Source organism: Gavia stellata, chromosome 1 (genome assembly GCF_030936135.1).
Source record: "Gavia stellata isolate bGavSte3 chromosome 1, bGavSte3.hap2, whole genome shotgun sequence".
NCBI lineage: Eukaryota > Metazoa > Chordata > Aves > Gaviiformes > Gaviidae > Gavia > Gavia stellata.
Genome location: NC_082594.1, coordinates 63,660,181 through 63,688,143, shown reverse-complemented (window position 1 = coordinate 63,688,143; position 27,963 = coordinate 63,660,181). Strand labels below are relative to the sequence as shown.

Genomic DNA, 27,963 nt, shown 5'->3' with positions numbered 1-27,963 from the left:
CCAGTCACTTCTGCTCCCTGGTTTATATACAGTTATGCACCAAGTATATTCTGAAATAAATGAAGCTTTAGTTTTTCTTGCTACTTACATTAATTATGCTGGTTTTATGTTTTTAACTAATGGTGACTTTTCCTGTATTAGGTAATACATGTCTGTGTTAGAAAGGCATTCACAAATACCTTTATTTGGTGAGCACTTCACAATCATTAGTAATGAAAACCACCATGATCATTTATTAAGAAGTGTCATGACACTGGTTTGCCTGGTACAATATGCAAGCTTGGAAAATGGAAGTATTGGATGATTCCTAGCAAAAAAAATGAAATTGTGATGCGCTCGATTGCAGTTATAGGTTTACTGTTGCCCATGTATGCAAAGTACCAAATCTCTCCAGAAGTCTCTGGGAGTATGTTGCAGATGTGCTCACTTGTCTTTGAAGTTTTAAAGATGAACCAGACATTTTCCCTTCTTTCTCATCACTCAAGGCAAAACTCTTCATCTTTATCTCCCCTGTTGCAAGCAGATTGTGATGAAACTTATTATTATAGTTTGTCCTGCCTACAATTATTTATATGTTAAATTTGTATTTCAAAAGAAATAACTTTAATTTGCTCTGACAGTAAATCAGGAGTAGAACTGTCCAGAATGGAGTTAGGAAATACCAGGAAATTTTAAATTTCATTTTGGTCTAAAGGTCTATTGAGTAGAGGGCTGCAGATCCAGGACTCTCATTCATGGCATGAGGACAAGGTCACCCTACAGCCAAGGACTACAGTACCTATGGCTCAAGCTGGATCCAAATGAGTGTCCCAGGTGAGGAATTCTAGGACTTGAGTAATGCAAGCAGATGTGCTGGATGAACACCTTGAAATAAGGAAAGTCAAAAGCATTGATGCCCTAGGCTTAGACAGTTCCCAAAAATGTGCGGCAGAATTTTTCTTGAAATACTGTTTAGATTTTGTCAAACTGAATTTTTCCAACACCGTTTCACATAATTTCTGACTAGACCTAATCTGTCATGGCAAATATGGTGTTTTCAGCTTGACACCTGACTGTAGCCATTTCTGCTCACAGATAGATGACTGCACCATAAAACTGATTGTGGATGCAACATTTCTATGAAGAGATCTAACTATTCATGTGTAATGTTAAACAATATTATGATTATGAGACAGGAAAAAAAAGTATCTCTTTTCCAATCAACAGAGTTGTTATTTAACTCAAATTATATATTTAAGACATAAATGCTGGTTAAAGGAAGCATAATCTTGTGGTTTTGCTTTAAAAATTCTGATGGCACAGTTCACCCTGAAAGCTACATGGATTTAGAAAAGATTTGTTAATGTGTGAAAAAGGAAGTTGCGCAGATGTGTACATGGCTCTGGATGTTGTTCCTCTGTAGATGTCAAAGAAGGTCACAATCATTAGAGTGGAATGGTCCCTTAGGTGGTTTGTGCCACATCCATGAGGACTTTGAAGATGACTTGTTTGTTTCTTATGTATTCAGTGAAGTACCAATTATAACCATTAAAGTGGGTTATACCTGTTTATGTGATTTTTTGACGGAAAGTGGTGGAAGTATGCTGTAGATAGCTTTCCATACTCAGATTTAACACTGATCTCAGCATAAGTTCTAATGTACTTCTTGCAGATGTCTTCTGTTTATCTGTTGTCACTGGTATCATCTCTTAGGTACAAGAGAAATGGACCTTCTGAAAAACATCAGGGAAGGAAGGGTTCTTGCTACAACCCTTCTCCAAGGACTTTTATTAAACATGTCCAGAAATCTAGCATTTTGGGTAAAAAGCTATGATCCTGTCAGTCTGATTCTTTCAAGGAACAGGCCTGGGAAACAAAGTATAATTTTAAATCAATGTATTTTCAGTTTCTTCATTCCTATGTTATTTTTACTGGTTTAGTTGAAACGATCTCAACCATATTGGAAACCTCCCTACACTGAACAGTTGCTTTATTGGGAAAGTTATGATCTGTTGTTCTGTCTCCTGAAGGAACATTTCCTAAGTTAATCGGCATTAGAAAGAAAGGAAGGAAGGAAAATACTTATGAGATGTAGTAAAAGGTCAGAATTTTTTTGATTGAATTTAATGGTACATTATTTTGTAGGAGGCGTGGTTTAGTCCCGTCCTTATTTCTAGAATACCTCAAACATTGCAAATTCTAATTAAAACAATCGATTTTTATTGCCATAAATGCATATCCATCCCAAAAATTTCTCTCTTCCTCTTTCTTTTTCATTCCTCTTCATCCAAATCAACACTTACCCAGCAATAGGCAGGGTACCTCTGTCTATTTAGTTTATTATGTATTCCCTGACTGCATAATTAAGACAGAGATTCTTACAGTGGAAATTTTCTTTGATCACAGGAAAACACATCCTGGGAAAAGCAGTCCTCTTTCTGATTTGGTCATCAGATTCTGTCACTGGTTTTTTCCAGTGTTTCCTTTGATCACATTATGGTTGCTGAAGTATAATAATCTAAATAGATGTCTTTGAATTTAAAAGGGTGATTTTACAAGCCAACATTTAAACAATATCCTAGAAAGCAGTTCATAGAAATGATCAATGAATGTTTCTTTTCTGTAGCTGAGAAGCTGACTACAAATATCCATGCCTGAATTTTTGAAGGAGCTCTTCTAATAGTTGTCACTGGAGTGTTGTGTTAATAATTCAACAGTAAAGAATTTCAATATCATTTGTGATTTCCTCTCCTCCCCCAACCCTGGACTGAGTTTATTGGTCTTTACATCACAGTCAATTGTTTGAATCTACTTAATATGTACAACATACATAAGCAATAAATCCCACTCTCGGAAAGAAATTGGCTTAGTCTAGCTGTGACTACGTCAAATCCCAAGCTCTCCGTTCTTAGAATTAAGGGTGAATATGATTGTTTAGCTTCTCCATACAAGGAGCTGTTTTCCAGATTTCTAAGCTGTTGCTTAGTGTTATTTTTCTCCCATATTTACAAGCAAATTTAATGTAATTACCAGATATTTCATGTCAGGAAATAGGAAACAATTTTCCTCCAGGCAGATGGGCGGAGATCATTAGGGAAGTGACTGCATTCACTTCTGGATAACAAATGCTCTGCACTTCAGCAATTCAATACATTACTGACAACCTTCTTATCTTCTGTTCTTTTTCTGATACCTAAAGGCATGTGGCCCTTTGTATAGTAGTCTTAAATGTGTCATATTTTAGAGGTGTCTCATGTCTTGACTGTACAGAAGATAATAGGGTAGGTGTTCTGGAGAATGTTTTTTAGTTCAGTCCCTATTGCATTGTTTCCCACAGTTGCAGAAGGCTGGATTTGGTGGCTGATGCGGTCCCATAAAGCCCTGAGTTTAATTTCTTGAGGCATTAGGGAATATGAGCACAGAAAATAAGAATACCTGGGAACAGCTTCTGCCCATGCAACATGCAAGATTACAAATATGTGATTTTAATAGACCTTTGTATCTCACCGAAAGTGAGCTCTAATAACATTTTAAACTGCAAGGTTTTGATCCTGCATACCTTGAACACCGTGTTGCTACCTTTTCATGCTGAGATTACAAAATATTTTTCAAAAGAAAACAACTTAATTTTGTAGGTGTTGTTTTTCCTGCTAACATTTTAGCTGGTGGAACACAATAACAGGAGGCATTTTTAGCCTCCAGAAATCTAAGCGTTTTAAACATTGATGGCAAGATATGAGGTATGTCTATGATAGTTCTGGACATTTTTTATATACAACAAAATCAGTACAAACTAAGGTAAAAAGTGAGCTTTAGGGCATCGAATAGTAATATTTAGAGAGCAGGAGATGTTAGCAGAAGATGTCAGAATTCTGTACCTGTAATTCCCAGCATGACATCCCAGGAAAGACACTGTGCAGTAACCCTTACAGGGATTGTTTGATAGTGTTCAAGAGTGTATAAACACACCGATGATATATAATTATGAGTGTAAGTATTTAATACTTGGAGTGAAACATCTGAAATGCTCTTCAGCAAAGACAGTATTGCATCTGAATGAGCTTTCTCTTTTTCCTTTTGTTCACAAAAATTAGACCAAAAGAATTTGGGATTTGGCAGCTTTGCAGAAACTGCCTGCAGGCCTAAAAGTAATTGCGATTTGATGGAAGAAAAGGAGGGAGAAAAAATGTCATAAGCTGTCTGTTTTGGCAACCCAAACCTGAGCTGTTTCATTCAAGACTTGAGTACAATTTTTCAACCTTTCTTAAAAGAAATACAGTAAAGGAATAATTATTTTCCTTTGAAATTAAAAGGTTTTCTATACCAAGTCTAAAATGGTGTAATTCCAGCAGAATTCTACTCAAGGAGGCAAAGTACATTTTTTGTAAATTCAGAGATTATGATTTAAAAATATACATGAGACACCTGATACTCTTCTGCAGAGAATCTCCCCATAAAAACCGGGATCTTACCAAAAGTGGCAGATATGATTTAAAATGTTCTGCTATTATTATCTGCCTCCCTTTCAGCTATACTGATGAAAATATGCTAGTACTGTAAACAGGTCGCAGGCCTGGGTTGATCTTACCCCAGCTGGGGCAAAACTGGTCTACAAGAGACTTGCCTGAATCTGTGCCTCTGTGCTAGATACCTTCGTAATTCCAGTCGTACTGGCCAAATACATACAATGGGAGGAAAGTTTGGCAAGCAATGAAGTTTACTCTTTTTTTTCTTACTTTAGTGGAAATGAGCAAATTCAGACTGATTTAATCTATGAATGATAGGTGTTTCTTACATGACCTGCTGAGATGTCTTTATTTCTTTATATAGCCTTACATATAGTGTGAAGATACCTCTATTGATGTAAAGGACCTCTCAAATTTTAAAGTGTATAGAGTAATCAACTAACAAATTATCTTTGTAGTTTGTATGAGTGAAAATCTTCAAGAAAATCAAACCTTAATGGTAAATTATGTGTATGTCAAGGGTTTATCATTTCCAGCTCTTTTAAACAGCAGTGAAATGTAATCTTAATAATGCACATTGAAAATACATAGAATCACAGAATCACAGAATCATTAAGGTTGGAAAAGACCTGTAGGATCATCAAGTCCAAACATCAACCCAACACCACCATGCCCACAAAACCATGTCCCACAATGCCACGTCCACATGTTCCTTGAACATCTCCAGTGAGGGTGACTCCACCACCTCCCTGGGCAGCCTGTTCCAGTGTTTCACCACTCTCTCAGTAAAGAAATTTTTCCTAATATGCAGTCTAAACCTCCCCTGGTGCAACTTGAGGCCGTTTCATCTCACTCTATAGCTAGTTACATGGGCGAAGAGACCAATACCCACCACTCTGCAACCCCCTTTCAGGTAGTTGTAGAGAGCGATAAGGTCTCCCCTCAGCCTCCTCTTCTCCAGACTGAACAACCCCAGTTCCCTCAGCCACTCCTCATAAGGCTTGTGCTCCAGACCCCTCACCAGCTTCGTTGCCCTTCTCTGGACACGCTCCAGCACCTCAATGTCCTTCTTGTAGTGAGGGGCCCAAAACTGAACACAGGATTTGAGGTGCAGCCTCACCAGCGCCGAGTACAGGGGCACGATCACCTCCCTACTCGTGCTGGCCACACTGTTTCTGATACAAACCAGGATGCCATTGGCCTTCTTGGCCACCTGGGCACACTGCTGGCTCATCTTCAGTCGGCTGTCAATCAACACCCCCAGGTCCTTTTCTGCAGGGCAGCTTTCCAGCCTGTAGCTGGAAAGCTACCTTGTCCCCAAGCCTGTAGCTTGCATGGGGTTGTTGTGACCCAAGTGCAGGACCCGGCACTTGAAGATAAATAAAATTATTACTCTCTTCAAAGTTCTTTTTAACTTTCCCTTACAGTACTTGTTGGCTATTTAGCCTTAGATGGAGTTTACCACCCGCTTTGGGCTACATTCCTAAGCAACCCGACTCTGAGAAGCCCTGGGCCCGGCACTCTGGGGGACCGCTACCGACCTCACACAGTCTGCGGGCTGCGGCCTTGATCACAAGGACTTGGGTCCCCCGAGAGCACCGCCGGGGAGGGGAGCTTCTGTACGCCACATGGCCCACTCCCCCCCATGGGGTGGGGATTTGGCATTGGGCTCGCTTAGGAGTCTCATACTGTATTGAGGTATTCTGCATCATATTTCAAATCTAACACAAATACCAGTGTGAAATCAAAGTATAAAATCTTATTATTATTATTATTATTATAATAAACTAATGCCACCTATTGACTTGAAACTAAAATAAAACATCTGCTGTATTATGGGAAATATTTAGCACCAATGTTCTACTTTTAGAAATTATTTAAGATTGCAGATGGAGTTTCATATCTATCAATTCGCAGGATATAGCTCAAGACCAGATTTCTAAAAAAGAGTATAGAATATAATGAATGGGAAAGAAGAGAAAGTAATTGTAAAATGCTGATATATTTAAAATGTTGCTATCTGCAGCATTAGCTATATCACTTCTACTCCTTTGCACTTCACCTTGCTTCTGTTTCTTTGGCAGTATCTCTACAGAGTTCTCTTTATTTTTTTAGTTTTCTTCTTGTCCTGTTCCATCTACCCTCCTTTCCTTTAGTTACAGATGCACAGAAAAAAGTATTCAAAAATCCTTTTTTTCCACATTAATTCTTTTCCCTTGATTTCTTCATTGTTTTCTTTTTTCATCTCCTTAACCTTTCTAAGCCTTTTTATCCATTATTATTTCATAGTTTTCTCTTTCCTCTTGCATTTTCTCATCTATCTCATGTAAATAATATTCTCTGCCACTACCTTTCTCTCAGATTCCCCCTTTCCTTTCTTTTTCTTTTTTCTATTTTTCTCTTGTCTTTTCCTACTTCTCATCCTCCCTTTATCTATTATTATTCCCTCTACTTTTCTTCTTTTTCCCACCATTAATTGATTAATTGTCTGCTACCAACAATTCAGCTTCTAGATGAATTTTAGAAGAGTGTTCTAAATCTAGATCAATAGCAAAATACTAGTTGAAAGTTATAACCCCATTGGTTTTATGTTATATTCATATTGGTTGTAGGCTATAACCCAACACTCCAGAATACTTTTATTGTCTAATATTTACATTGTAGTGGAGCACAAACACCTTATTCTTGGAAAAGAAGCCTAGGACAAGTACTTGGACTACTAGGTACGGTACAAGTGCAGAATGAGAAAAAATAAGAAATAAGAGGATTTTTCTTCAGGAACCCTGTCTTTTATTTTCTGTCCTCTCATCTCTTGTTTCACTGTGCTCTGGTAGATCGTGCTACAGAATGATTAAAAATAAGTATTCAGGGAGATGAATGAAATATATTCAGATGCAATCACAGATTAAAGTGTGATTGAAGTTTCAAGTTTCTATTGTTGTCACTCAAGATGGTACTTAATGTGAGCAATGCATTGAGATCAAGATGAAGCTCTGTAGTCAACAGCAGGGATAAGAGCTTTTTGAGTCTTAATTTGTGTATAATTGTGTCTGAATAGCAGGTGGGGTTTTTTTTTCCTTTTTATTCCTATGATTTACTAAAAGTACCGATAACCAACTGAGGAATGTGAATCTAGTACTGTGTGGAAAGCAGAAGAAGGACCTGGAAACCAAAAGAGAATTAAAGAGAGCTTGATTTCCTTTGCAGAGTCAACTATTTGAAAACCGGTAGAGAAAGTAGATAAGCAGTCTCCACCTAAAATGAACACATTATCAATTTGCTCATGTAAGTTAAAATTCAGATTTCTTAATACTGATTTTTTTTTATTTTGTTTTCCTGAAGACTGCTTGCTATTTTTTGGCAGTGGTGGTTTATTAACTGTTTTAAAAAATTAATTGAGTACATATAATGAACCCCATTCCACAGGCCACATGGGGTTTAGGGAACTCTTTAGAAGGACATATAGATCCATCACTGTAAAATTTAAAAGGTTCTCCTACAGGGGAATTACACACAGGTAATAAGGAAGAGAGATATGAGTACAAATGAAGGTCTGGCAGGTCCTTCCTTCCAGTTGTTGCCCAGATAAACAGAGAGCAGGGAGGAATGACCTGTTAACTAATGCTGTCCTGCCCTCCTAAACAGCTGGAGTGCAAGCCTGCCCTGGTGCCATTCTGTGATTCGGTAGTTCACGTGGCAGAGTGAGGTTGCACCTCACCAGAGGAAGCTGAATCTGGGGTCATACAGGACCTGGGGATCTCCTCTTATCCCAGGTCCAGCCCACTGCAAGGCTGAGCACATAGCCCCAGCAAAGACATATGCACAGTACTAACATGGCTGGGTGCACAGACCAACAAGGACAGAAAAATGTGTCTTTCTCAGCACAGCTCTCATCCCAACACAAGCAGCACAGACTGTTCCTCTGCTCCGGGTTATCAGGATTGAAGTCCGTTAGTGGAGTATACACACAACGCAATACACAAGTCTCTTGTGTAGCTAGCTTTACATGCTCAATCCACTTTGTAGCAGGCCTCTGGACCGCGTCTTCCTTGAGTTGCTAGCATCTGGGTGCTCAGGACCTTCCAGCTTGTAGTCTGCCATTCTTGTACTCAGCCAGCCCATGCTGTCACCTTTGCCCTCACACTTGTTCTTCTGGATCCACCTTGATACCTTCCTTTCCCCACCTTTGACTCCTCTCCTTAACATCACCTAATAAGTTTCTCACAACCCGCAATCCCCTGAAAACATCTGTTGATAAGTTTTACGCACTTTCCCAAACCTCTGCTGCCAGTAAGTCCCAGGCGCATTGAGACACCCAGCCCCTTCAGTTGCATGCCATTACAGGGAGAAAGATCCTTTATGTGACTCCTTTTGGTGAACTTCACAACAGGGACAATGGTCTAATGGGTCTCATTGGGTGGTCTTAGAGGTTAACGATTTCTGTGTGCTCTCTTTGCAGTGATTACTAGGTTGTGAGGGCCCTTCTCATTTTTCCTCTGATTCTCCCCAGGTCTCTCTTCTTGTTAGGATTAGCCTTTAATTGGATAATTTAACAAAAATTACTCCCACATTTCAGATAGGATTCATCATACTTAATAATAGACTTATATAAGCTGCACAGATAGTTTAAGCTAGTCATATCTGAGGAGAAAAATAATTATAAGAGCACACCTGTCTTGAGACATCTCCTACAGGTTTTGCTTTTTGGCTTCTAGAGACTATATCTCTTCATTCACCATAGAGATAACTTGGATGACTGGTTTTATGCAGATGTCAAACTTTCAGATGGATAAAGAAGGTACTATGACCCATATATGTATTAATATATGTATAAATAATAGTAAATAAATAATAAGTAAATATTTTACTGATTGAGGAAAGGTAACTGGATGGAAGTCTAGTCCTATGAGGAGGACAAATTGATATAGAAGTTAATATAGCTTTGGTTGTTTGAGGTATGACTTCTATCACCAGTTATTTTGTAATAACACATCAAATATTAGTAAAAACATTTAATTCATATTTTTCTAAAGAGGTTATCTCTATGAAATATTCAATATGGATTAATTTATGCTTTTTATTTAGGCCAGGATGAATAAAACAAATGGAATTACAATTATATGAGTAAATGTTATTTCAAGCCCTCTAGCAGCAGGAAATAGCTTCATAACAAAATTATGTAACAGCTGCTATCACTAGTGATGGGTGTGATAATGTTTTCTCTCTCATGTAGCAATAGGAGTTATTTAACAGTATTGTCTTCAATGGGTTGTGTAGTGAGGAAAAAAAAGCAGATACAGGGGACGCATGTAAATATGGTCTATGTTCTTTCATTTTGACCAGGAAATGTTTTCTTTGTACAGTAAGTCTGTGTTATTGCCTAGTTTGTTTATTTGTTTTGGTTTTGGTTTTTTTTTTTTTTCCTTTTTAATCATTAGAATGACAAGTGATCATTCAGGTCCTAATGAAATAAACACTTAGTTTATATAACATCAATGCTTGTGAAAGACTGAAAATTCTGTCTGCAAACCAGAAATAAGATTATTTTGTCAGAGTTACATTTTATGTGTGGATTGTAACGTAGCTATGCAGTTACAATCAGCCTAGTTACATAGTTACAACTGCTGGAAAGTGAAGGCAAGTTGGTTTCTTTGGGTCAGTTAAGTTATGAACAAAACTGGAAATAAGTCATAGCCAAGAAAAAAAAAAGTATATTTTCCAAAGAAACAAAGAACATCATGAGTACTGAGTGACACTGCAATGATAATTTGATACAGGGAGGAGGGTATTAATGCAAATATCTAGAGACCTATGTGCTAGCAAACATTGATGGAATGTAGAGGAGAAAAAAAAAGATTTTACCCCCAAACTTTTATATACAATAAATTCTATGAATGAAATTGCTAAATGAAGTACTGTAGAAAACATTTGTAAGCTCAGGATCAGTGAAATTCATTTGAGAAAAAGAGTTAATTTGATCCTGACTTTATATTTACCAGGTATAACAGAGTATTTATTACCCTTTACCCAGGCAGTGGTTTCTCAGTCCATGGACAGGTCTACTTTTTGTTGGAGAAAGTCTTTATGTTAAAATTCCTGTATTCATGGTTTAAACATGTCGCTGTTAATAACATGTACATGGATCTTGTTGATTTTCAGGCAAGACATACCTCAAGCAACCTTTTAAGAGCTTAGCTCAGTTACCTTGAATCCCTTCTAGCCATAGCTACCAGAGGAATTTTCTGTTTCTGGACACCCTCCCTCCCATTAGAGCTGGAAGAAATGTGCAGAATCATTTTTGCAAAAACAATTTTGTTCACATGTTTTTATTTTAAAAATAAATTAAAAGTCAACCAAGTCTACACGCCAACTTCGAGTGAAAAGTCAGAAATCAGTTGTCATTTTCAATGGTTTGTTTGGCACTAACTTAGCATTTCTCACAAAATTCCTGAGTAGCTTTGTTACCTTACTTCTGAACAGCAATATATGTGCACACTCACAGTCTGATTTCTCAGCGGAGGAGGAAACAGAGATAGAGCCTGTATATATCCTGACAGTGAGGAACTTGTTTCCCTTTATGTATATTTTCAGTCTAGAATGAACAGAATTGAACAGAAAGGAAGGAATTTATATCTTATTTTACAAGGGTTGACGTAAGTTAGAGACAAAGGCAAAAGATAAATTCTCCTCTGCCAGATCCTTTTTACCCTGGAGTTTTGCATTTAAAAAACCCACCCTAATAACATTGCAGCACATCTGGCAAGACAAAAAATTCCATATTCATTACAATAAAGAACTTTTAATTCTTTGTAATTCATCCATATGTCAGTAATTGTTATCGCATATATTTTATTATTTAGGGACTTTTCTCTCACCGTCCTCTCTCCCCTCCCCTTCCTTTTTTTTTTTTTTTTTTTTTTAGTGGCTATTGAAATATAAGTAAGAGTTAGAGATGGCATTCACAGCTGTTAGGAGAAAGCATATAGCAAAAAGGCTATGTAAATAATAAGCCCAAACAGTCCTACAGTCCCCTAAGGAACAGAGGCAATAGAAGACATTGTTTCTCACTCATGTACCTAAAAAATAGTCTAAGAAATGGTGTCCAGGTGGAGAAAGCAGCCTGAAAAGCTGCAGAGACTTCTAGTTACGAGAGAGCACAGAAAATAATAGATTTGGAAATTATTTCAGATCTACAAACACATTAAGAACTACTTCACCTTTAAATAATAACAGTCTCATTCCTTGTGTCAAAACAACCTCCCCCAAAATACAAATTCCAGTCCTGACACACAGTCCTGGCTAAAAGTTTGAGGACCCCATCCTTGAAACATGGTACATTATCACAGAATTGCAAGATAAGTCAGATTGTCAGAGACCTCTGGTGTTCATCGAGCCCAGTCACCTGCTCAAATCAGAGCTAACTTCAAAGAAGTAGATCAGGTTGCTCAAGACTTCTAGCTCAGTTTTGAAAATCTCCAGGAGTCTCTGGATAATACAGCCTGGTGTTTAAACACTTGCACCTGGATTATTTTTTTCCTTTTTCTGCGGTCAGAACTTGCCTTGCTACAGCCTGTTGCCTCTTTTTGTTTTCTTGTGCACCTCAGAAAAGAGCCTTGTTCTGTCTTTTCTGTTACCCTACTTTCTGTCGTGGATGACAGTGCTTTATAAAGTCACAGGTTGTGCATGCATGTAGGCAAGTTTTATAGCCCTTCAAGGTAAGGGACTGTATCAATCTAGCTGAAGGTCTCCCTGCCAGTGTGAAAGTTACACTTCTTTCCCAGCCCCACCACAGTCAGAATTGGATTTATGCTAGATATTTTACAGTCATCTTATATTAATTTGCCAAGAAGAAAATCTTAGACTCTTCTTGCAAAATGCCCTGGCACGTTCTGCCTACCCTTTCCAGGTGGTGTCATTTCACTCACCACTGAAGAAGTTATTATTTTTTTCTCCCCCTCCCTTCTACTACACAGCCTTAGCATATAAAAATCCATCTTTTTTTCTCAAGAAGTACAAAACTGATATTTTTTGAGTCTCATCTGGTTATGATTATTTGTACCTGAAGTCATTTCAGTACTGCTCTGGAACATACATAGATGCAGTTGGCATAAGTTTTTCTCACAGCACATTGCAAGATAGAGTTGGCTCTGGTGTTTCTGATTTCCCAGTCTGCTTGTTTGACTAATTAGATGCTGGGTTCTGTAGATGGTTTTGAAGTTGTTTATTCCCTGTCTAATGACATTACATGTGTCACAGCAACTGGTAATGTGAGGTGCTTGGTTAGGAAATATACAGGAAACAGCTGGGGTTAGCCACTGCCAGGCTGCAGAGAGCCTTGTTTTCTCTTTCCTACAAAAAACATCCTAGAAAGGGAGGGAAAGAAGCAAAAAAAGCAGCAACATATTAATACTCAAGTGTCCATTAAACATATTAAATAAATATGTTGATAGAATGAGAGCAAATGGCCTCAAGTTGCGCCAGGGGAGGTTTAGACTGGATATTAGGAAAAATTTCTTTACTGAGAGAGTGGTGAAACATTGGACCAGGCTGTCCAGGGAAGTGGTTGAGTCACCATCCCTGGAGGTGTTCAAAAAATGTGTAGATATGGCATTGTGGGACATGGTTTAGTGGGCATGGTGGTGTTGGGTTGATGCTTGGACTTGATCCTACAGGTCTTTTCCAGCCTTAATGATTCTGTGATTCTGTGATGTTGCCAATATCTATCCAATGTCTCAGAGAAAGGGAACAAAGGCACTAGCTCTGGTTCTGACCATTTTCAGCTATCATAAATTCTGTAATTTTAGCTTGCAGCATTTTATTCACCTTTGGGAAATACCTACTTTTCTTTTAAGTTTCTAGCAGATATCCTAGTAGACAGTAGCCAAAAATAAATGCATAGTTTTGTAAAAAACAAACGGTAGGTTTGTGCTTTCCAGTAGGTTCTTGATTTATTTCATACCTTTCTCCTAAAGTAGTTTCATATTCCAAATGATCACATCTGGCAGCTGCCCAGGTAAAAAAGTCCTGCCAGCTCAAAGACACACAGCCAGGACATTAATATTCATGCTGTGTTTTGCCCTTCTCATTTCTGTACTTAACTCTCTGAGACACAGGGAGATCCATGGGGAGCGCTGATGTGGGAGCTCCAGCCAGTTGTGCATCAAGTCTTCATTAAAAAAACAGAGAAGAATACAAATTTTAGAAGCACAGGTCCACCCTTGCCCTTAGAGAGGTTTATTAAATAATAGCTAGCAAACATCAGTTGGACTGTATCCTGACAGTTGCTGAAGCTGTTGACTTTACTAGCTTTAATCTAGAAGAAAGCGATAGGTTTGTGCTACAGTTTCTGGAAGATACTTGAGAAAATGTAATCCAGTGCCTACAGACGTCTATACAGAGGAAAATGAAATATGCTGCACTTTACAATTAAAAGAAATCCACTGGCAAATCTTTTTTCTTCAGCCATCAGAGGTTACATTTGATGAGCTTAGGGTATTTAGAGTATATAAAAGGAGAGTCTGATACACATATTCTAAACTATATTTATTAGAAATTATTTTATTAATTTTGTCAGAATTTCTTTTAAAATACACTCATTATAATATAATAAAAGAGAGAAATAATTACTGGAAGAATTGCTTCAAGGTAAATTTATGTGTGATGCTATTAGCATTCCCAAAATTGATTCTTGCCTCCTCCGTATCTTCAGGAATCTCTTTTGTTATGCTGTCTGTGAAAAGCAAGCTGGTATATAATAGCTAGAGGGTGTTTAGAGGAAGTTTTTAGGTTTATGTTATGCAGAACAGTGGTCCAAACCTTCAAAGTGTTCCTAGAACTCCAGTTAAAGCTAAAGGTAGTTGAAACTGATCAGCATCACAGAAACTCCTCTAGTGAAATAGTATTATAAGTATGGAAAAAGCTTATGTTTTTCCTCTCCTTCATTCTAAATGGATTGTTTTTCAACACATATATAAACACCTTTTATAGGTAGAGTGGGTTAGTATGCTGTTTTCATGCCAAGAACAGCATGGTTTATCATGGCCACACATAATGAGGAAAGGGCAGGTACAGAGTGAGGGCCCAGCTCATTGCTTACTGATTGCATTGAGCACAGTATTTTTCTTTTCTCCAGCAAGCTGCAGGTTATCAGCCAAACATTTTTTTCTCCATCAGGTAAAAGCACTCACCTTCCAGTTTAAGGAATAATTCAGTACAAGATTGACCAAATAATCCCTGGTTGTTGCTCCTGTATTCTGTTACTTTAACCCCTTATCGTTTGTCTCCTTTGCATAGAGATAAAATATTTAGCTACCCTGTAATTTCTTTTTGGCTGAATTTCTAAAGAAAAAGAAAATAACATGACAAAAACTAGCTTGTTGCATATAGGGAAGTTTGGAAAATGGCTCAATTCCACCCAGACTCTCTTTAACAGAAATGCTTATGATAAACAAAAATTCTGGGAATGGGACATGTCATGTTATCAAAAAAACCCTGCAAAGATCTTAAATAGATTTTGCCAAAATACAAACAGTGGGAGGTAAATGAAATAGCATCTTCTCAGGTGAAACGTTTTTGACTTCAAAATTTTAGGCAGAGTTACCTATAACTGGCAAAGAGAATCATAGAAAGGACCATAGGATTGGTCCTTTATTCTAGTAGATGGCAGAAGAACAGGTCAGGGATACAGACAGCTGCTAGAACAAGGTAACTCGGTCCCTCTGAGCCTGAACATATTTTCTGCCTAACAGTACAGAGCAGGGACTTTTATGACAGCTTAACCTCATGTCAACCTTTGTGAATACTGCACAGCAAGTAATCATGAACTTTTGGAGCCTATGCATCACAGAAAACCAAGTATTCTTTAGGCTGAATAAGCCTCTTCTAATAATTTAGATTTTTCACCTAAAAATGCAGTGGGTGAGCAGCTAAGAAGACACACAAGAGCATAAAATTTGCCCACTGTTGCTATGACAAATCCAGCTTGTGTTACAAAACTAAGATTTAAAGAAGATATTTGAGTTCCCTATTGGTTTGAAAAAGTGACTTGATAATTTCAGACTATGTGCAAAGATGGTTTTTATTGAATACTGAACATGCAAGCACATTAGAACAAAGGTTAAAGACCCATTTGTTCTTCTGCTATTCTGGTCAGTCACCAAAGAACACTTTTCTATTGCACTCTTGCAGAGAAGCCCTAGTCCCAGATCAGAAATACATTTCTTTAAGATCAAGGAATTGTATTGTGTACTTTCATATTACATATCATAAACTGCATGGCATAACTTTGGGTGTCTACTAGTAGAATACAGGCAGAAAAATCTAAGGAATTCTAATGTTAAATAGTCTTGTCTGTATACACACATACCCATATGTCGTAGAAATATCTACAGAAACACAAGGATGACTTGACTCATCTCAGACACATATGCATATGCAATTACATATGTACTTTCAGATATTCATGACATTCTCTAGCCCAAGATCTCATTTGCTTATCTTGAGACATTTTTCCAGAAGAAAAGCCAACTTTCATACTCCTGTACTAGGTTGTGTTAAATGGATTGACATTATCTCTTTGGCTACACAAAATTGAACACTCACTTCTTACAGAACTGGTATTGTTCTGCCGCTGTCGCACCGTATGGGGGTACGCAGAAGGGTGAATCATTAAATAATTATGCAATCAGCAAAATGATCGATTGATTTGTCTAGTTGCTGCCAAATGAGATAATTATAGTGTAGCAACCATCTTTTAAAAAAAAGTGATTTTTTCAGCCTATTCCCAAGCTTTGTGTATCTGTATTATTAAAACAAAACCCCGTTAATTACATGTATCTTATAACAGTAGCAGTTCAGGGTTTTCTTCTGAATATCCATATCTATGTATCATAATTCAGTGTTGCCAGTGCTCAAAGGCAGATAGTTGTCATTCCTTCTGCCTTAAAACTGTAGCTGCATTCCTGCTCAGGTATTCCACATAAAGCTGTATGGGTAAATCAAAATTCTGGCCTGTAGCTGCCTGATTTTGCATTACAAAGGAGTGGGGACCTTTACTTCACTCCACAAATGGCAATATTTTTCATTATCTCTCAACATTGCATACAGCTACAAGAAGAGAACCACAGTGGTGGACAACAAGTATGAATGTGGTGTAACTACCAAAGACCATGCTGCATCACAACTCCATTTCAAAACTTAAGTGAACAACGTGTACAGGTAGCAGGGTTCATATCATGATACCGTAGGCTACCACCCACTCCACTGTCAAAATCCGAGTTTCTCAAAACAGTGTGGAAGTTATGCAGTAGAAAATACATTTAACCATTTGTTAATGGATAACCTTCCCTGGAAGACATTTATTAACTCCCACTGCTCCATATTGTACAGTAAAGTGTGTGTCTTTTTGGCTGAAAAATATTACAGACCACATAAGACACACTGCAAGAAGCAACATGGTTGTACAGTAAAAAGTCAGGGGTAAATAAAACAATATGCAGCTGAACTAGTGGCAAAAATTCTCTTGTAAAATTACAGCATGTGTTTAATTTAGAATTATATAAATTTGTGGAGTATGATATTTCTTAAGACCAGGAGTACCTCAGAATTGTTATTAAACAAATGCTTTCCAAACAAAAGAAGTATTTTTGTGGTTTTGTCCACTCTCTGCATTCTTTCATCAGAAAAACCTAAAACCAAAACTGTAATACTTAAACTGAATCTTGTCTTGTAAAATCAAACCTAAAAATTCTTCCTCTTAACTACTCCTGAAACTATTTGCATGACAAATGAAATTTCTTATTTTTTTTTAAAAAGGTCTTTTCAGGTTTCTTGAGAAATGGCAGTTTCAGCTAGGCCTGCTATTTCAGCAGCTCAAATTCTTACAATTTAAATATTTGTAAAGAGTGAGAAAAATAACCCCATTTTCTATAGCTGATTCTGAAACCTTTGTTCCTTTTCTTTGAATAGGCATAGACAAACATGTAATTTGTCCTGGCTTTTGTCTAACTGCAAACAAAAGATTAGGTACAGCTGAACATGCAAGGGGAAAGACAAAGGCAAGCATTGTCAAGCACTTTCCATTAGCTGGATTTTTTTTCTGAAAAAGCCAGAGTGCTGCAAAGCTTTTCTTCCCTTTGTTTTAATAATCATATCCAGTGGGTATGGCTATCTTGTTAGCCTGCTCTCAAGGAAATTGAAAGGTCAAGACACATACACACTTATGGTTGGTGTTATGTCATAGGCTTGTACATAGTCTGCTGGGAGCAAGGCGTTTGGATCACAGCTAAGATGCAAAAAGCTTAATTGTTTGAGTCAGAACCCAGGTGGTTTTGAGATCCTATTTCCACCAGACTTGAAAAAGCCTTCTTTTGGTATATCAAAAATAGAGAAGTAGAGAGAAGGAGGAAACCATTCAGAAGACTAGAGTTCTTGTGGGACACCAAAAAAAAAAACCCCAAAGAGCTAATGTTTTAAAAAATTACATTTCTCATGCCTGTTTGTGCAATAATTCCCTCTCTGGCATCTTCCTTTTTCTTACTCAAGTAAAACCTCCTGTTGCTCTTTTAAGATTTTATAACGTACCACAACTTCCACTGCTTACATTCATTCTTTTAGTATAACTCGATATTTGCTTTATTATTCAGTACTTCCTTTTCACAATAACTCCTGTTTCCTTTTCTTATCTGTATTTGTAGCCTTTCTGTTCTGTTATGCTATACCATGCTGCACTCTAAGTTCAATTCACTCATAAACAAACAAACAAACAAAAAACCCAAAAGGAAAAAAAAAAACCTTCTTCCAGTTGCAGTGCTAGCTTTTCCTGTCAGCTCTCTGTACTACAAATTTTATCAGAATGCCTCCTGTGCCTATTGGTACAGATACATGCTTTCGTATTTTGACACATATTGGTACAAAGACAGACACACATCAAAACCTAAATTCAATGCTTTCAACTTGCTGTATTAATAAGTAGGCAACATCATTCTAATTGTACTGGTTACAGTTATGGGCTTTTGGTTCTGTTGTATTGAGAGAAGGTGGCTTAGTAAAGGGGGATCAAGAGCAAGTCAGTGCATTAATGGATGGGTGGGACGGCACCGCAGTTGTGAGCACAGTAATACTGTAAATGGGCATTTATTCCTAAGTGACCTTAGAGTTATTTTTCTTTCTTATTCTTTTTTTTTTTTTTTTTTGTGACTTTGCAGCAGATTTTTTATCTGTGTAGGCCCACCTGAGCACAACAGAGTGTCTTTTCATATATTAAAAAAATCTCCAGCAAGAACAAAAAGTCTTAGATAGGTCAAGCAGGGAACAACTGCAGCCCATAATACTTTTGTCTTGGCTAGTGCTCATAAAACCTTCTTGCACTGTAATGTGCAAACATGAAGAAAATTACAGAAAATTGTACAGCAAGGCAGATTTTATATGACAGAATCGTACCCTGCAGCATCCCTTGTTGTGTAACTTCTGCTTGTAAAGAATAACAGCTTTTCTTTACTGACCCCCAAACATATAAATTACACTAGATTTACTTAAAATACACTTCTCTGACAGACTTCCTTATATCTTGACCACATTTTGTAACAGAGATCAGATGCTGTCCTTAGCAGTCTGACCCTTATTTTTTGATCTACTCTATGAGCGAATAATATAAAAAAAATCAGGCTTTTCACTCTACCAATGATTTCATTTGAAAGAAAAAAACCAAATTAAATCTAATTCTACTAGCTCCGATTTTAATAGTAGAATTCATTGGTATGAAAAAAGACTCAAAAATCTCCTCTTAGGAATATTTCTTAGAAGGTTTGGATTGAAATGCTGTCAGACAAGAAAGCAAAAATAAAAATCACCTTTCACAGCAATAGTGAATGGCTTTAACCCCGATGTGTCAAGTGGAGGGGTCACTTCTCCTCCTCTCTGAACCTAGCTGTGTCTGAGCATTTGTTTTTCCCCAAATGAAATTCTAGGATAATTTCAGTCAAATGCATACAGGATTTTGTGATGTTGATGGCATGTTTTGGAAAAGGCACGCTATGTTTAATTTAGTGTTTGTAAATATATCCTTCTTCCAAATTTAGCACATCTGCACACCAGATAAACAAACTAACAGACAACAATCTGCCCAGCTTTCAGTACCAAGCACATGTATATGTCATCTGTAAAGGAATATTTTAAAAGTGTATCAATGTGTTAAAGGTTGTACATGTGCATTTGTTTTCCCTTAACAATTGAGTAATTCGGAAGAAAAATGTTAAATCTGTCTCTATTTAGTTGGTTTTAATAGCAGAATTTGTTGGTATGAAAGCATAGGCTTGTTACTGTTTTGCTAAAACAGAACAGAGTGTGAAAGTGATCATGAGACTAAATGGTGTATTACAAACAGATGAGCTTTGGCTCACAAAGTGGCTTTCCCGTGTTCCTGATATCACTTTGATTCCTGTGCTCAGCAGAGCATGAATGAAAAAAGGACTGCAATGCTGTGTTTCTTTTTGTAGTGAGCTAAACAACAGTTTACATTTTCCTTAGCCAAATCTCCATCTGAATTAGAAACTACACCCTGTACTGGGGAAATATGAATTCTGCTAATTAATATATGGTTTGATATAATCTAATTAGAAATGCTTTTAGAAATAGGAGGGTAGTTTGTCTGATAAGGTTGAAGAGAAGAAAAGTAGACAGTATGCAAAGTTCAAATTCAGGTTTATGTGGCAGATAACTGTCTGAAGCTTGTCACAATCAAGTCCTGCTCATTTGTGAACACTGAAATAAGGGGGATTTTTTGAAAAACTCTGAGCAAGTATGTAGTTTTTTTTATATGCCATCAAATCCGTTGTGAATCTTATTTTGGAAGACAGGTAGCTTGGAAACTGAAGCAGTGAATAAATCCTATTCTGCATGAATGAGACTTAGCAAGACTCTGCCTTAGCAACCACCAAGCAACTATCAGATTACCTAATATCAAGGATAGCTGGTAACATGGAACAGGTTGCTAGCAGCTGAGATCTGATGGTTTGTGATGTGTAGGATGTGGTTACTAATTCAAAATAAGAAGCATTGGCATGTGCTTGTTTAAGATAGGGAAGACACAATGTTAGCACCAGAAACCATTGCATTTCCTAGATTTGCATAGCAGCCTCACCAAATAGACTCATTGGGTCAACTATTGCCACTACAAGAAAATTAAATCCTATAGCAAGGGAAAGCGTGAGTTGTATAAAGTCAATAAGCATTTTTATGTCTAAGTACATATGGTAAGAGTACTGTTGTGATTTTTTTCTGTTTCTCTCAGCTTTAAAGGCGAGGTGTTTCTAAACTGTTTTCCTGTAGGACTCCATTAGAGCCTGTCAGATGCTGCTAGTGCCAGGCTTTGTCTCATATAAACCTGTCGCACATACCTGACTGCTTTGACTGCTGCTGCTCCTGAAAGGTGAGTGCTGGAAAAGAAGATGACCCATGAAAATCCCTCCTCGTGACCCCACCTGCCTGTGCTGCTTCTGGTAAAGGAGACCATCAACACCACACAGCTCTTTCCTACATACTTACCTTCGTGGCCTGTTTTTTATCCTGGCTCTCAGCTTTTGTATTTGGGGTCTGTTGCATAAATTAGATGACCTGTTTTCAGTCTGGGCCATGTTGGGGTTAGGGAAGGAAGAAGCAGAAAGATATCCCAAGCAGGGATGGAGAATGAAGCCCCAGCAGAAGTTCTGCAGCTTTTGACTCTCTTCCATTCCTTCATGTCTCTCTTCCTTGGTTGAAAGTGTTTCTCTCTGTGGCAGCAAAGTTAACAGGCACAGGCTGACAAGAGATGAGCCGGGACAGCTGGTTACAGCACAGGCTGGCACGTACTCCCTGTATAAAGTAGTAGCTGTTTCACTGGAACACGGATTTCAAAAAAAGGTTGATCAATTTAAAGTATGACAATCACCTGTATAGAAATGCTGGAGCTAAACTGGTATGAGCTTTCTAGCAGTGACAGGATAGCCTCAGCTGCAGGCTATTATGCATCAGCTAACTTGCTCCTTTCTGTTGCTTTCTTGAAACAGTCCCGAAAATCACATAGCCTTATCTGCTTATAGAAAATAAATATTTTACTTGTGCAGGGATGTCAGGTTAAATCATTCTGAGTTTGGGTTACCAAATAACAGACTGATTAGAGTAGATCAATAATTTACAGAACTGAACATCAAACATCCCTACTAATCCACATGCCTGTATGTTCCCAAATGTGCTGTTTATTTTTTTCACTTTATTAATGATTTAAAAAAAAATCTATACAAAATAAGTAATTTTCCCAATGGACATTATGTCCAATTTTCTGGCCTTAACTCAGTCAATTAGCTTGTATTGTATTGTCCATAATTGTTATACTAAAAACAGGAAAACCAATATTTGAAAGTGTATTAAACTGTCTTAAGATATTTTTTAACCATTTAGCTTTTAAAGAAATTTTTACCATGAGTGTGATTCAAGTACTGCTGTGCTGATGAGTTTCTTGTATTTCCCTTTCAAACATTTTCTGTGGACCATTATTGCCTATGAGTTCTACCATAACTGGGAGCATCAATAAGCACACTAGCACTCTTTTAAATCCATCTAGCTTAAAAACAAAACAAAACAAAAAAGCAAAAAAAAATATGCAAAAAATCCTCAGCAATATGGTATTCACTGTAGACTAGTATTCCTAGTCTCTGACAGGTTTGTATAAACCCGTCTTGACACATTCTCACAGCATTTGTTTCTTGAACTAGACATATTAAATTTACTTTTAGTACTTCTATAAGTGCAGTAAATGTTCCCCCAACTACAGTCTATACATAAGGTCAGTAACAAGACACTAAACTGTCTGAAAGTGCTGGTCTGATCCAGTGAGATGTTAATTCTTCTGTTATAATCTGCTTTGAGGAATGAGTGGTAGGTCTCTCAGCAGGTCTGTCAGTATAAAAATACTACTCTGAGAAATGTAGATATTACTGTAGTAAAGAGAAGTTAATTTGGTTTGTTTGTTTTAGTAAGTTTTCACCTGTAAAGTTAAAATTTTCCCAGAGTTTTGGGAATTACAAATTGGCAATTACCTAGCTGTCAAAAGTAGGAGTTGCCACCAACATCCCTTCATCTTGACTGATATCCTTGGTGAAGTCCTCCCAGGTCAGTTACAAGAACTGCTGGATAGCACCTTGTCCCCTGTTACTACATGCCTGAGACCACTACCCTTTGCCAGAAGATGCTTTGCTAAACTGAGAAATTACTGAGGGATTCACTCAGACTCCTTACCCCTCAGTACAGGAGGCTCCAAATGCAGCAGAATGAGATTAAGCCATGAAGTGACAGAGTTGAGATACCGCTGTAAGGAGGATGATGTTAAGAGCATGAAACACAGGGAAGGCTGAAGGGTAAGGCTGGTGAAGGCATATTGAGGCTTTATGTACAAAGCTGCAGAGAAATACAGCAGATCTGATGATATTCAGCTTTACAGAGGCTTCAGTTACACAGCAGCAATTGCAGGCTTTGGGGTCCACAAATGGAGTATTCATTTATCTAAGTTTGCCTGGTCAGGTCCAAGTACATTGGCTATGTAAGGAACGATATGTATAAATATGAAGCAGAAAATGTGTGCTAAAAATAGTACTTGTAGGTTTGATATTTAAAGACCCAATTAATCCCATTTAAAACTGTAATTAAAATCTTTTGTGTCTATTCAGTTTAAATTTACCTCCTAGCATTTTTTTTTTTTTAAATAAAATGGATTCTTTTTTAGGTGTGTAATCATAACAGGAGTTGTTTAGCAACGCTTTATTTTATGGAAAATATGGTGGCTGGAAGTTTTAATTGATTTTTCACACTTCAGTGCAGTCAGTTTTTGCAAATACTTCTTGCTCATTCTCAGTAGTGTCCCAAACCCAGATTTAATTTTGATGTGGTAAGGGGGTTACTGTGCCTAGAATGCCAATATATTATTCAAAACATTTTTCATGTTTAATGTCAAATAAAGTATGGTTATTCATTTTGTGGATGTTAAACTTCAGCTTATATGTCCCAAGTATCTCCTAAGTTTTAAGTTGTCTACATAGCATGAATGGTGGGATAGATTCTGCATTCCTAGCCGGAGTAGTATCTTACTTTTCAAATCTTCTCAATGAAAACAGAAAGACTACTTAAAGAATAGGTTTTTGATCCTGAAACATCTGACCCCATTCGGTTTTAAGCAGGGGAATTATCACTGAAATGACTTTTGATGTTTTATCCATATGACCAATATGTGTATGAGGATTTACAGGATTAAGCTTACTATATGCCTCAGAAGGAAAGCCTGATACAGTATCTGGCCCAGAGTTCATATTTAGTAGATAATTTAGACAGTAGTTCGTATTTTCAACTGCCATCATATAGCTGATTGTATACTGGACTAGAATTTCCTGGGTTTAGCTGTTAAAGTTTATGAGAAATAAGATGCATGAAAATAAAAATGTATAATAATCTGTGTTAGCAGATTTTCCTGTAATTGCCATATGACAGCAACTGCTGCACTATTAATATTTAAGTATATTTTTATTATTCCTTTCTATTATATTATGGGTTGCAATACAATCAATATAATTCGCTTGCTCAAAGACAAAATCTGCATGTATTTACGAAATGAGGTCTGATATTATACATTGGCTGTGTTAAAGGGTACAAGTCAATGTGCATCTCCAAGCAATATATCAGAAGGGTTTGGTGAGGGGAGGGTTAACGGGACATATGTCTTTTCTTTCAGGCCAATACTGTCACTGAGGAGAAAAATTTGCTTTTTAGACTGTGGCAAAAGCATATATTGTTCCCTCACCCCTGCCCATCCCACTCCAGCAGCAAATTCAAGTAGAAGCTCTAACCTTTATCGGTTCTATGTCTGTTGGGCAAATTTTAGAAGCATGGCTTTCAAAGTGAGAACAAACTTGGAGAAAATACAAGCTGTGGAGGAGTGACAGTGACTGGAAAAATAGCATAGTGTTATTTCTTCACAGGTAGCACACATAGGAGTCGGTGGTCTTTCGTACACACAGGATTCAGAAGTTTATCATCAAACCAGAGAGGCAAGGGGAAGCCCAGCTTTTGCTGCCTGAGGACATCTTCCTGCAGAAGTTTAATTAAAATGTGTCCTCCGCTGTATTTTATCTTGTGAAAGGCTGGCCAAAGTTTCAGTTAATATCCCTATAAATTCCTTTGCCAAGTGTCATTAATTTGACAACAGCCTTGGGAAGCAAGGGGTCCTGTGGTCAAATATATTTTGCCTCCTTGGGAATCTGGGAGTGCCCTCAACAGCAGCAGCTGGAAGGAGAAGAGAGCAAACAGGACTTATACAGAGCATCTCTAGTGACAATATTGGATAATTGTTTTTTATAGGATAATTTTCAAAACATATTTTAATCTCTATAAAAACAATGCATTGTTCACCCTAAAACGTCTTTTATGTCACCAAGTTTCTGTTTGGGAAACTAAATTCTGCTTATATCCGATATATACATATTTACAGCAACATTGAATTTTATGTTAAAATAAATTATATGTCCACAGTATTTTATGTTCACTTTAATGAAGTTAAAACGTATGTCAAATGCCAAATGACAGTGTTAGTGCTCCAAAGCTAAGGAGCTTCTTGTGCTGATGCATTCAGTGCCAGATCAACTTATATTCATTGAAGTGAATGAAACTTTGGAATTATGTACCAGTTGAGAAGCTGAGGTTATATATTTTCCTCTGCACTTGGACAACTCTCTTTTGGATTATAAAAGGAGGGAGACACTGGTGAAAATGCAAAGAATTGAGTAGTGTCCTGAACATGAAGCTCCTGTAATAGGGAATAAAATAACTGAAGCTAATTAACTCTAGCACTAAAAAAAGAAAAGAACAAATTTTCCAATGAAGAAAGTAGCTCTTAGAAAGCAAAGGACTCAGCCCGTTAACTGTATGGATCTGAGAAACACCTAGGGAACGAAAGATTCTTTTAGCACAGGAATGACTTATCTTCTCTGGGCTTCTGCCCTGTATTTGTCCATCCTCTTCTGACAGCATTCTTTATTCCTTAGGAAACCTGGGGAAGGGAACAGAGGCTTAATTAAAGATTGCCATTGCTCTAAATCTTAGTGAGCATGATGTACTTTAGTTACTGCAAAATGCTTTATTTCACTGCCTATTACTATTTCACTTAATTTCCAAAATTTCATGTTGCCTAGCAGATTGTCAGAGCAGTTAATTTTATTTAAGTAACAGAAGAAGTAACCTTAAAAATTAATCCAGTTTCATGGTTTATTTTTACAGAAAAAAAATACTCTTTCAACTTAGTTCCCAATGTGTTACATTTGAAGATTTGTCTCACATTTAACAAACAAAACTAATTTTTGAGATGAGAATAAGGAACAGAAAAATTAATCTAGAAGGAATAATTTGTCAGAAATAAATGAGCAAATAAAATAAATGAGGAATTACTAGAGTAGAGTGAGAAAAGTTTGAAAAAATAATGCTTTAAAACAAGAAGCAATACTCTCATTTTTCAAACTTCTAACTCACTTAATGTGAATTAATTTCAAATTTTCCAAGTATTTACCATTGCCTAAAGATACAGTATCAATGAATTCTCATCAGAAAGGTTCAAGGAAATTATAATTAGACTTAGATAATGGCAACTGTAAAGTCAAACAGACTAGTATCTTAATGGTTTGATAAGTAAAAAGTACATAGCTTAACACAGTGAATTAGCTAATACAACAATACTTGGGTACTTAAATTATTTAAATTGAGTATTGGTTGTATAGGTTTATTTCAATACATCATTTGTACTGCAATTGTAAGATGATGAATTGCCTCTCAACTCTTCCCTCCTTGTGAGAAGTTCCATTGTTCAGAGAGAGACACAGGTAAGCCACCTGGCAGCTAGACTAAGAAATAATCACCCCAAAATGGACAAAATAACAACAGTAATTGTGGGATTTACTAATAGTGAGATGCAGTGTTAGTTACATATGAATCTTACACAGCTTGATCTTGAACCTAAAATGCTCCTGACCTTATGGACTTGTCTATTAAAAGAGTGTTTGAGCCTTTAAACTGTAATATGTGGATGTTTACAGATTCTGATTATGATTAAAAGCAATTTCAGGTAGCTATTAAAGCTCCCTTAATGTTTCCTCCTGTCTTCAGCTCTGATTCTCCATATGATCCCTTTTCAGCAAACCATTTAAGCACGTGCTTTAAATCTCTGCTAAATGCATACCCCCTGAAAGCAACAGAAAATATTCTTGTAATATCCATATGTTCCTCTTGACTTGTATATTGAGATGTAGTGAAATTTGGTCCTCAGAACATGCTGAAGTTACAAATGTGTATCCTAAGTCATTAGTGAAGACTGTCCTACCAGTTAAATTGAATTCTTATAAAGGTTTCATGTTGTTTTTAAAATTAGAAACCTTGATGAGTGCAGGGTACATAGGCAAAGATGGGATATTTCACAGAAATAATGTGTGCGTGTACTTGCCTAGATCAGAGAGCAAACTTGGTAAACCAAGTAACTCACTACAGTTATAAATCCACATGTAAATATGACTGTAAGGAATTGCACCCACATTGTCCAAGTAGACATTGTGTTGCGGTGCTATTATTGTACCAGTTCTATTGTAATTTCTAAAAACTATTTTAAAGGCATCAATATTGGACTGCTACCAGGTAATACAGTTGGCAACACTGTACTATAGTCATAACAAGGACACAGGGCAGATGACTGAGTAGCACAAAGAAATGTATTTCCTTTCAAAGACAATGACTTGCATCGTGTATGAATGTCTGTGTCACTGCTTCCTGTGAACATGTTCAGTCAAATGAATGTAAAGCTATTAATGTGGGTCAATCATATTTTGACTTCTGCACCAAGCACAGGGAAAGGCCATCGTGCCAGTGTGAATATTCTCACTGGCTGCTGATCTCCATGCTTTAGCTAATTCATTATCCCTCTTCTGTCTGCTTGGCACTCAAATTCAGAGATAATAACTATGATTGTGAAAAGACTGAAATAGGAGATATTAGAACCAGCTTTCTCAGCACAGGAATACAGTTGTTCTACTGTTGTAGCTAGACTTAAAACAATTATTTTTCTTGCAAGATTTCCGCCCCCCCCCCCGGCAAATTCAGACAATATATCCCATTTTTCTTTAAGCATGATGGGCAGAATGATGAATATTTTCTCACAGAAAATGGAATTATTATTAGACAATAAGATTCAGATTTCTTTTTTCAAAATATTTGTACCACATATAGGACAAAGGTAATGTAAAGTTGACACAGGATCCTGCTTTGAGTCATTTCAACTGTCATGCAAAGACTAGATTCAAAGAGAAATGTATGAGAAAAACTTAAGGCTTTTGGAAATCGGTTTCATACACATCAGGAGGATGAAAACAGGGTGACATATTCAAGCTCCATTTTGTTAAGGTATTCAAAGCTGTAGAGTTGTCATTCAGCAAGTGAAGTATGTTTAGTGTAAAGTTTTGTG

General features: G+C 37.1%; 1 protein-coding gene across 1 annotated transcript in view; it reads left to right on the top strand.

Annotated features, from left to right (window-relative positions):
- The window catches only part of NALF1 (NALCN channel auxiliary factor 1), a 489,801-nt gene that overhangs the window by 218,771 nt on the left and 243,067 nt on the right, over nt 1-27,963 (top strand). The window lies entirely within an intron of this gene.